The sequence below is a fragment of the Arachis stenosperma genome, chromosome 2, assembly GCF_014773155.1.
Source record: "Arachis stenosperma cultivar V10309 chromosome 2, arast.V10309.gnm1.PFL2, whole genome shotgun sequence".
In the NCBI taxonomy this organism is placed as follows: domain Eukaryota; kingdom Viridiplantae; phylum Streptophyta; class Magnoliopsida; order Fabales; family Fabaceae; genus Arachis; species Arachis stenosperma.
In genome coordinates this window covers 57,974,961-57,985,751 of record NC_080378.1, presented here as the reverse complement: position 1 = coordinate 57,985,751, position 10,791 = coordinate 57,974,961, and the positions used below count along the sequence as shown (strand labels likewise).

General features: G+C 38.2%; 1 non-coding gene across 1 annotated transcript; it reads left to right on the top strand.

Moving 5' to 3' along the window:
* The first annotated feature begins 9,518 nt into the window (after positions 1-9,518).
* On the top strand, positions 9,519-9,626 carry LOC130964371 (small nucleolar RNA R71). Its single transcript, XR_009080468.1, has one exon. It is a non-coding gene; the product is annotated as a small nucleolar RNA R71 (small nucleolar RNA).
* Positions 9,627-10,791: the final 1,165 nt, after the last annotated feature.

Genomic DNA, 10,791 nt, shown 5'->3' with positions numbered 1-10,791 from the left:
AGTTGGGTGATGAGTCTAGTCAAGCGAATATTGGAAGCTTTTTGGTGTAATTTAATGAGCAGAATATAAATTGCAAGAAATTTAAAGTGTTGAAAGTAAATGGCAGAAACTTAAATTGCAAGAAACTAAAGAACAGAAGCTTAAATTACGAGAAAGTAAAAGTGCTGAAGTCTAAATAACAAGAAAATAATAACGCAAATGTAAATGACAAGGGAAAGTAAAGTGCATTTGATAAACCCCATTTGTAGGGTTTATCTTGTGTTGAATTTAAGGGATTTTATGACCTTTTACCCACATTTATTCAATGAAATAGCATGATTTCATGATTGTCTCTCAATTTGTGCTTAAGTGTGAAAACATGCTTTCTAGGTCCTTAATTAGCTAAATTTAATTCACCTTTGATTCCACTAGATGCCTTGATGTGTTTGTAAAGTGATTTCAGGTTGAAAAGGCTAGGGAATGATCAAAGGAGTTAAAGGAAAGCATACAAAGTAGAGAAGATCATGAAAAGCCAAAGAATTGAACTCGCCCATGGACGCGCGCGTGCACCAGGCGCTTACGTGCACCTTGCGAATTACCCCATGGACGTGTACGCATGTTGTGCGCGTACGCGTCAGTGCTGGTGTATGATTTTTTAATGAAAACGTGGCCAGCGAATTCAGAAGAGTTGTGGGGCCCAATCCCAACCAACTTTGGAGCCAACAATACTATTTAAAGCCAAGGATTGAAGAGCAAAGGGGGATTCCATCATTCACACACATTAGGATTAGTTTAGAGTTAGTTTTAGAGAGAGAAGCTCTCACTTCTCTCTAGGATTAGGATTAGGATTAGGATTAGGTTTAGTTCTTAGATTTAGGTTTAATTCATGCTTTGATTTACTTTTTCTTTTGTAATTCTTCTTCTCCTACATCTCTTCTCTCTAGTTTAGCATTTAATTCTTGTAATTCTCTACTTTTATGTTATTGCACTTTTGTTCTTCTATTTCTCTTTAATGCAATTTATGTTTTCATATTCCTTTATTGTTTTCTTTGATTTGTTGTTGTTTAATTCCTTGCAATTGAGTAGTGTAGATTTACTTTTCTTGCAATTTTACTATGATTTCCTTTTATTGCCTTCCAAGTGTTTGATGAAATGCTTGGTTGGATTTTAGTATAGATTTTATTCCTCTTGGCCTAGGTAGAGTAATTAATGACACTTGAGTTATCTAATTCCTTTGTTGATTGATAATTAGAAGTTGTTAATTGATTTGAATGCCTCTAAAACTAGTCTTTCCTTTAGGAGTTGATTAGGACTTGAGAAATCAAATTGATTCAACCACTTGACTTTCCTCTATGGTTAGAGGTTAACTAAGTGGGAGCAATGGACAATTTGTTGTCACAATTGAGGAGGATAACTATGATAGGACTTCTAGTTCTCATATCTCACCAAGAGCTTTGTTAGTTGTTAGTTTATTTTCTTTTCCATTTATAATTCTTGTCTAAAATCTCAAAAACCCCAAAATATCTCATAACCAATAACAAGAACACTTTATTGCAATTCCTAAGGAGAACGACTCGAGGTTGAATACTTCGGTTTATAGATTTTAGGGGTTTGTTACTTGTGACAAACAAATTTTTGTATGAAAGGATTAGTGTTGGTTTAGTGTTGATTGATTTACTATGCTTTATTCGTTTGCCTTCCAAGTGTTTGATAAAATGCTTGGAAGGATTTTAGAGTAGAATTTTATGCTCTTGGCTTGGAAAGGTAACTTAGGAACTCTTGAGTTACTAATGTCCAAGTAATTGATGATTGGGAGCCATTGACTCTAGTTCTCACTAATTGAATTAGTGGAGAGTTATGACCTGTGGACTAGGATTGATATAGCTCATTTGACTTTTCTTTACTAGTTAGAGGATGACTTAATAGGATTAACCCTCGCCAATTCTCATATTGTGGTTAGTGATTAGGATAGAGATCCTTGACCACCAACCCTTACCAAGACCTTTTTAGCTATTAGTTTACTTCCTTGTTATTTATCTTTCATGCCTCTTATCAAAACCCCAAAAATAACTCATAACCAATAACAAGATACTTTATTGTAATTCCTAGGGAGAACGACCTGAGGTTCAATACTTTGGTTTATAAATTTTAGGGGTTTGTTACTTGTGAAAAACAATCTTTTGTATGAAAGGATTATTACTTGGTTTAGAAACTATACTTTACAACGAGATTTCATTAGTGAAATTCTATACCATCAAAAATCCAATCATCAAAATGGCGCCGTTGCCGGGGAGTTGCAATGGTGTTATGTTATTGGTTATTGTATATATGTGAATATTGTGAATAGCTTGCTTTTTGGATTGCTTGTTAGTTTTTGCTAGTCTTAGTATTTTGTTTCATTAGTTCTTATTAGTTTTTGTTTCTTATTTTCTCTTGCTACCATGAATTCTCACTTTGGCTATGAGTGTGATTACAGCTATATTGTAGAGAAGGAGAACTGCAATGCGGATGTTCATCAAGGATGGGATAACCAAAGATGGGAGGAGCCATATGCATATGATCAATCCTCATGGTAATAACCTCCACCAATGCACTATGAAGAAGAGCCATTCTATGTTGCATACCAAGCCAATGGCTATGGTGAATTTCCGTGTGACTTTCAAGAACCACCACCATATGCCTATGAGCCATATCCACAAGATAACCCTCAACCATACTCACAAGCCTCTTTTTACCAAGCACCTCCATGTGACCCTAATCCATATGCATCCCACTAACCACCTTTTGAACCATACGAGTCATACATGGAACCACCATTCCAAGAATACTACCCCCAAGAACCATCTCAATATACACCACCACATCCTTACCAAGAAGAACCACCTTCCTATCATAAATCCTTTCTCCTAGACAATGAACCCTTCTACCCACCCCAATCCTCAATGGATGAAACCCTTGGCCTTATACTTTAAGGGTAAGGAGAGATGCAAAGGGAAACACTAGAATTTGTGGCTACCTTGACCGAAGTAGTTAGTGCACAAAATTGTGATCTCAATGGCGCCAACAACTTGGTACGCACAATTGTAATATCACTTTTCTTCACAACTTCGCACAACTAACCAACAAGTGCACTAGGTCGTCCAAGTAATAAACCTTACGTGAGTAAGGGTCGATCCTACGGAGATTGTCGGCTTGAAGCAAGCTATGGTCATCTTGTAAATCTCAGTCAGGCGGATTCTAATGGTTATAATAGTTTTCGAATATAAAGATAAATAAAGCATAAAATATAGATAGAGATACTTATGTAATTCATTGGTGGGAATTTCAGATAAGCACATGTAGATACTCTGTTCCTTCTGCATCTCTGCTTTCCTACTGCTTTCATCCAACCATTCTTACTCCTTTCTATGGAAAGTTGTATGTAGGGCGTCACCGTTGTCAATGGCTACTTCCCATCCTCTTAGTGAAAATGTTCCAAATGTGCTGTCACAGCACGACTAATCATCTGTCGGTTCTCGATCATGTTGGAATAGAATCCAGTGATTCTTTTGCATCTGTCACTACGCCCAACACTCGCGAGTTTGAAGCTCGTCACAGTCATCCCATCTCAGATCCTACTCGGAATACCATAGACAAGGTTTAGACTTTTTGGATCTTAGGAATGGCCGCCAATAATTCTAGCTTATACCACGAAGACTCCGATCTTTCAAAATGGAGGCTAAGAGATACGCACTCGATCTAAGGTTGAACGGAAGTGGTTGTCAGGCACGCATTCATAGATGAGAATGATGATGAGTGTCACGGATCATCACATTCATCATGTTGAAGTGTAGCGAATATCTTAGAATAAGAATAAGCTGAATTGAATAGAAGAACAATAGTAATTGCATTAATACTCGAGGAACAGCAGAGCTCCACACCTTAATCTATGGTGTGTAAAAACTCCACCGTTGAAGATACATAAGTGAAAATAAGGTAGGCATGGCCGTGAGGCCAGCCCCGAATATATAAGGACTAACAATAATCAAAGATGTTCCAAAAGCTCGTCCAAAGATCCATATACAATAGTAAAAAAGACCTATTTATACTAGACTAGTTACTAGGGTTTACAGAAATAAGTCTTAGTGCAGAAATCCACTTCCGGGGCCCACTTTGGTGTGTGCTTTGGCTGAGCTTGAGATTTATACGTGCAGAGGCTTCTCTTGGGGTTAAACGCCAAGTTGTAACATGTTTTTGGCGTTTAACTCTGGTTTTGTGACGTGTTTCTGGCGTTTTACTCCAGAATGCAGCATGGAACTGGCGTTGAACGCCAGTTTTCGTCGTATAAACTAGAATCAAGTATGGACTATTTTATATTGTTGGAAAGCCCTGGACATTTCAACGCAATTGAGAGCGCGCCATTTAGAGTTCTGTAGCTCCAGAAAATCCATTTCGAGTGCAGGGAGGTCGGAATCCAACAACATCTGTAGTCCTTTTTCAGCCTCCTATCAGATTTTTGCTCAGGTCCCTCAATTTCAGCTAGAAAATACCTGAAATCACAGAAAAACACACAAACTCATAGTAAAGTCCAGAAATGTGAATTTTGCATAAAAACTAATAAAAACATCCCTAAAAGTAGCTAGATCCTACTAAAAACTACCTAAAAACAATGTCAAAAAGCGTATAAATTATCCGCTCATCACAACACCAAACTTAAATTGTTGCTTGTCCCCAAGCAACTGAAAATCAAATAGGATAAAAAGAAGAGAATATACTATAAATCCCAAAATATCAATGAATATTAGTTCTAATTAGATGAGCGGTACTTGTAGCTTTTTGCTTCTGAAGAGTTTTGGCATCTCACTTTATCCTTAGAAGTTTAGAATGATTGGCATCCATAGGAACTCAGAGTTCAGATAGTGTTATTTATTCTCTTAGTTAAGTATGTTTATTCTTGAACACAGCTACCTTTATAAGTCTTGGCCGTGGCCCTAAGCACTTTGTTTTCTAGTATTACCACCAGATACATAAATGCCACAGACACATGACTGGGTGAACCTTTTTAGATTGTGACTCAGCTTTGCTAAAGTCCCCAATTAGAGGTGTCCAGAGCTCTTAAGCACACTCTTTTTGCTTTGGTTCACGACTTTAACCACTCAGTCTTAAGCTTTTCACTTGGACCTGCATGCCACAAGCACATGGTTAAGGACAGCTTGATTTAGCCGCTTAGGCCTGGATTTTATTTTCTTGGGCCCTCCTATTTATTGATGCTCAAAGCCTTGGATCCTTTTTACCCTTGCCTCTTGGTTTTAAGGGCTATTGGCTTTTTCTGCTTGCTTTTTCTTTTACTTTCTTTAATTTTTTTCGCCACTTCTCTTTTTTTTTCGTAAGCTTTGTTCTTCATTGCTTTTTCTTGCTTCAAGAATCAATTTTATGATTTTTCAGATCATCAATATCATTTCTCTTTTTTCATCATTCTTTCAAGAGCCAACAATTTTAACATTCATAAACAACAAGATAAAAAATATGCACTGTTCAAGCATTCATTCAGAAAACAAAAAGTATTGTCACCACCTCAATATAATTAAACTAATTTCAAGGATGAATTTGAAACTCATGTACTTCTTGTTCTTTTGTATTAAAAACATTTTTCCTTTAAGAAAGGTGAAGGATTCATGGAATTATTCATAGCCTTAAGACATAGTTACTAAATACTAATGATCATGTAATAAAGACACAAACATAGACAAACATGAAGCTTAAAAACCAAAAAATAGAAAGATAAGAACAAGGAAGTTAAGGAATGAGTCCACCTTAGTGATGGTGGTGCCTTCTTCTTGAAGGACCAATGGTGTCCTTGAGCTCCTCTATGTCTCTTTCCTTGCCTTTGTTGCTCCTCCCTTAGAGCTCTTTGATCTTCTCTAATCTCATTGAGAATGATGGAGTGCTCTTGGTGTTCCACCCTTAATTAGTTCATGTTATGACTCAATCCTTCTAGAGAAGTGTTGAGTTGTTCCCAATAGTTGTTTGGAGGAAAATGCATCCCTTGAGGCATTTCAGGGATTTCTTGTTGATGAGCTTCCTCATGCATCTCTTGAGATCCATGAATGGGCTCTCTTGTTTGCTCCATCTTCTTCTTAGTGATGGGCTTGTCCTCTTCAATGAGGATGTCTCCTTCTATGACAACTCCAGCTAAGTTGCATAGATGGCAAATGAGATGAGGACAAGCTAGCCTTGCCAAGGTGGAGGGCTTTTCGGCTACTTTGTAGAGTTCTAGAGAGATGACTTCATAAACTTCTACTTCCTCTCTAATCATGATGCTATGGATCATGATGTCCCGATCCACAGTTACTTCGGATCAGTTACTAGTGAGGATGATGGAGCATTGGATGAACTCCAACCATCCTCTAGCCACAGGCTTAAGGTCTAGTCTTCTCAATTGAACCGGCTTGCCTTTTGAGTCTCTTTTCCATTGAGCTCCTTCCACACATATGTCCATGAGGACTTGGTCTAACCTTTAATCAAAATTAACCCTTCTAGTGTAGGGGCGTGCGTCTTCTTGCATCATAGGCAAGTTGAACGCCAACCTTACGTTCTCCGAACTGAAATCTAAGTATTTCTCCCGAACCATTGTAAGCCAATTCTTTGGATTTGGGTTCATGCTTTGATCACGGTTCCTAGTGATCCATGCGTTTGCATAGAACTTTTGAACCGTTAAGATTCCGACTTGTTGAATGGGATTGGAGAGAACTTCCCATCCTCTTCTTCTAATCTCTTGTCGGATCTCCGGATATTCGCCCTTTCTGAGCTTAAAAGGGACCTCAGGGATCACTTTTTTCTTGGCCACAACTTCATAGAAGTGGACTTGATGGGCTTTTGAGATGAATCTCTCCATCTCTCATGACTCATAGGTGGAAGCAATTGCCTTCCCTTTCCTCTTTCTTGAGGTTTCTCTAGCCTTAGGTGCCATCAATGGTTATGGAAAAACAAAAAAGCTATGCTTTTACCACACCAAACATAGAATGTTGCTCGCCCTCGAGCAAAAGAAGAAAGAATAGAAGAAGAAGAAGAAGAAGATATGGAGGAAAGGGAGAGAGGTATAGGTTTCGGCCAAGGGGGGAGCAGAGAGGGTAGTGTTGTGTGAAAATGAAGAAGGATGGAGGGGTTTATATAGTGGAGGGAGAGGGGTTTAGTTTCAACCATTTAGGGTGGGTTCGGGTAGGAAAGAGATTTTGAATTTGAAGGTAGGTTGGGTTTTTGGGGAAGAGTAGATGGATGTGATTGGTGAAGGGGTAATAGGGAAGAGAGATTGAGGTGATTGGTGAAGGGTATAATGTTATTGGATTGTGTGAAGAAGAGAGAGGTGGGATACGTGGGGATCCTGTAGGGTTCACAAATCCTGAGGTGATCCTGTGGGGTCCACAGATCTTGAGGTGTCAAGGATTTCTCATCCATGCACCTTTGAGGCGTGTAAAACGCCCTCTGTATACAATCATGGCATTTAATGCTAGACCGATGCTTGTTTATAGCGTTAAACGCCCATATGTAGCCTATTTCTGTCATTTAACGCCAGACTGATGCTTGTTTCTGGCATTAAACGCCTGCTTGGTGCTTCTTTCTGGCGTTAAACGCCAGACAGATGCTTGTTTCTGGCGTTTAAACGCCAGACAGCTCTTCCTCTAGGGTGTGCTTTTTCTTCTGCTATTTTTTATTCTATTTTTAATTTTTGTAATTGTTTTATGACTCCACATTATCATAAACCTAATAAAATATAAAAGAACAATAATAATATAGATAATTAAAAATTTGGGTTGCCTCCCAATAAGCGCTTCTTTAATGTCAATAGCTTGACAGTGAGCTCTCATGGAGCTTCACAGATGTTCAGAGCATTGTTGGGATCTTCCAACACCAAACTTAGAGTTTGAATGTGGGGGTTCAACACTAAACTTAGAGTTTGGTTGTGGCCTCCCAACACCAAACTTAGAGTTTGATTGTGGGGCTTTGTTTGACTTTGTATTAAGAGAAGCTTTTCATGCTTCCTCTCCATGGTTGCAGAGGAAGATCCTTGAGCTTTAAACACAAGGTAGTCCCCATTCAATTGAAGGACTAGCTCTCCTCTGTCAATATCAATCACAGCTCCTGCTGTGGCTAGGAAGGGTGTTCCAAGGGTGATGCATTCATCCTCATCCTTTCCAGTGTCTAGGATTATGAAATCAATAAGGATGTAAAGGCCTTTAACCTTCACTAACACGCCTCTACCAATCCATAAGCTTGTTTTATTGACTTGTTTGCCATCTCTAATGAGATTCCTGCAGCTTGTACCTCAAAGATCCCAATTTCTCTATTACAGAAAGTGGCATAAGATTTATACCTGACCCGAGGTCACACAGAGCCTTCTCAAAGGTCATGGTGCCTATGGTACAGGGTATTAAGAATTTACCAGGATCTTGCTTCTTTTGAGGTAATGTCTGCTGAACCCAAGTATTTAGTTCACTAATGAGCAAGGGAGGTTCATCTTCCCAAGTCTCATTACCAAACAACTTGGCATTCAGCTTCATGATGGCTCCTAGATATTGAGCAACTTGCTCTTCAGTTACATCTTCATCCTTTTCAGAGGAAGAGTAGTTCTCAGAGCTCATGAATGGCAGAAGGAAGTTTAATAAAATCTCTATGGTCTCTATATGAGCCTCAGATTCCTTTAGGTCCTCAATAGGGAACTCCTTTCTATTTGGAGGACGTCCCATGAGGTCTTCCTCATTGGGCTTCACATCCTCCCCTTCCTCTTTGGATTCGGCCATTTTGATTATATCCATGGCCTTACACTCTCTTTTTGAATTCTCTTTTGTATTGCTTGGGAGAGTACTAGGAGGAGTTTCAGTGATTTTCTTACTCAGCTGACCCACTTGTGCCTCCAAATTTCTAATGGAGGACCTTGTTTCATTCATGAAACTTAGAGTGGCCTTAGATAGATCAGAGACTATGTTTGCTAAGCTAGAGGGGCTCTGCTCAGAATTCTCTGTCTGTTGCTGAGAAGATGATGGAAAAGGCTTGCTATTGCTAAACCTGCTTCTTCCACCATTATTAAAGCCTTGTTGAGGCTTTTGTTGATCCTTCCATGAGAAATTTGGATGATTTCTCCATGAGGGATTATAGGTGTTTCCATAGGCTTCACCCATGTAATTCACCTCTGCCTTTGCAGGGTTCTCAAGATCATAAGCGACTTCTTTAGAAGATGCTTCTTTAGTACTGTTGGATGCATTTTGCAATCCATTCAGACTCTGAGAAATCATGTTGACTTGCTGAGTCAACATTTTGTTCTGAGCCAATATGGCATTCAGAGCATCAATTTCAAGTACTCCCTTCCTCTGAGGCGTCCCATTACTCACAGGATTCCTCTCAGACGTGTACATGAATTGGTTATTTGCAGCCATGTCAATGAGTTCTTGAGCTTCTGCAGGAGTTTTCTTTAGGTGAATGGATCCACCTGCAGAATGGTCCAGTGATATCTTAGAGAACTCAGATAGACCATCATAGAATATATCCAAAATGGTCCACTCTGAAAGCATGTCAGAAGGACACTTTTTGGTCAACTGCTTGTATCTTTCCCAAGCTTCATAGAGGGATTCACCATCATTTTGCTTGAAGGTCTAAACATCCACTCTAAGCTTGCTTAGCTTTTGAGGAGGAAAGAACTTGGCCAAGAAGGCCGTGACCAGCTTATCCCAAGAGTCCAGGCTATCTTTAGGTTGTGAGTCCAACCATGTTCTAGCCCTGTCTCTTACAGCAAAAGGGAAAAGCATGAGCCTGTAGACTTCAGGATTTACTCCATTAGTCTTAATAGTATCACAGATCTGCAAGAACTCATTTAAAAAATGATAAGAATCTTCTGATGGAAATCCATGAAACTTGCAGTTCTGTTGCATTAGAGCAACTAGTTGAGGCTTCAGCTCAAAATTGTTTGCTCCAATGGCAGGGATTGAGATGCTTCTTCCATAAAAGTTAGAAGTAGGTGTAGTATAATCACCAAGCATCCTCCTTGAATTAGTATTGGGTTCAGCTATGTCTCCTTCTTTTTCAAGATTCTCTGTAAGGTTTTCTCTAGATTGTTGTGCTTTAGCTTCTCTTAGCTTCTTCTTCAGAGTCCTTTCAGGTTCAGGATCTGCTTCAACAAGAATGTCCTTGTCCTTATTCCTGCTCATATGAAAAAGAAGAGAACAGAAAAGGAAGAGAAATCCTCTATGTCACAGTATAGAGATTCCTTTATGTGAGTAAAAGAAGAAAAGAATAGAAGAGGGAGGAGAAAAAATCGAACCTAGAGGAGAAGAGAGAGTTCAAATTTTTAGATGAAGAGAAGAGTTAGTAAATGAATAAATAAATAGAAAGAGGTGAGAGAGAGGAGTTTTCGAAAATTGTTTTTGAAAAATGGTTAGTGATTTTCAAAAATTAAGAGAAAAAATAAAATTTAAATTTAAAATTTGAAACAAATAGTTAATTAAAAGAATTTTGAAAAAGAGGATGGTGATTTTCGAAAATTAGAGAGAAAAAAGTGGTTAGGTGGTTTTGAAAAAGATAAGAAACAAACAAAAAGTTAATTAGTTAGTTGAAAAACATTTGAAAATCAATTTTGAAAAGATAAGGAGTTAGAAAAGATTTTTGAAATTGATTTTGAAAAAGATATGATTTGAAAAAGATATGTTTGAAAGGATATGACTAAAAAGATATGATTGAAATTTGTTTTGAAAAAGATTTGATTTTTAAAATTAAAATTGATTACTTGACTAACAAGAAACTAAAAGATATGATCCTAAAATTTAAAGATTGAACCTTTCTTAA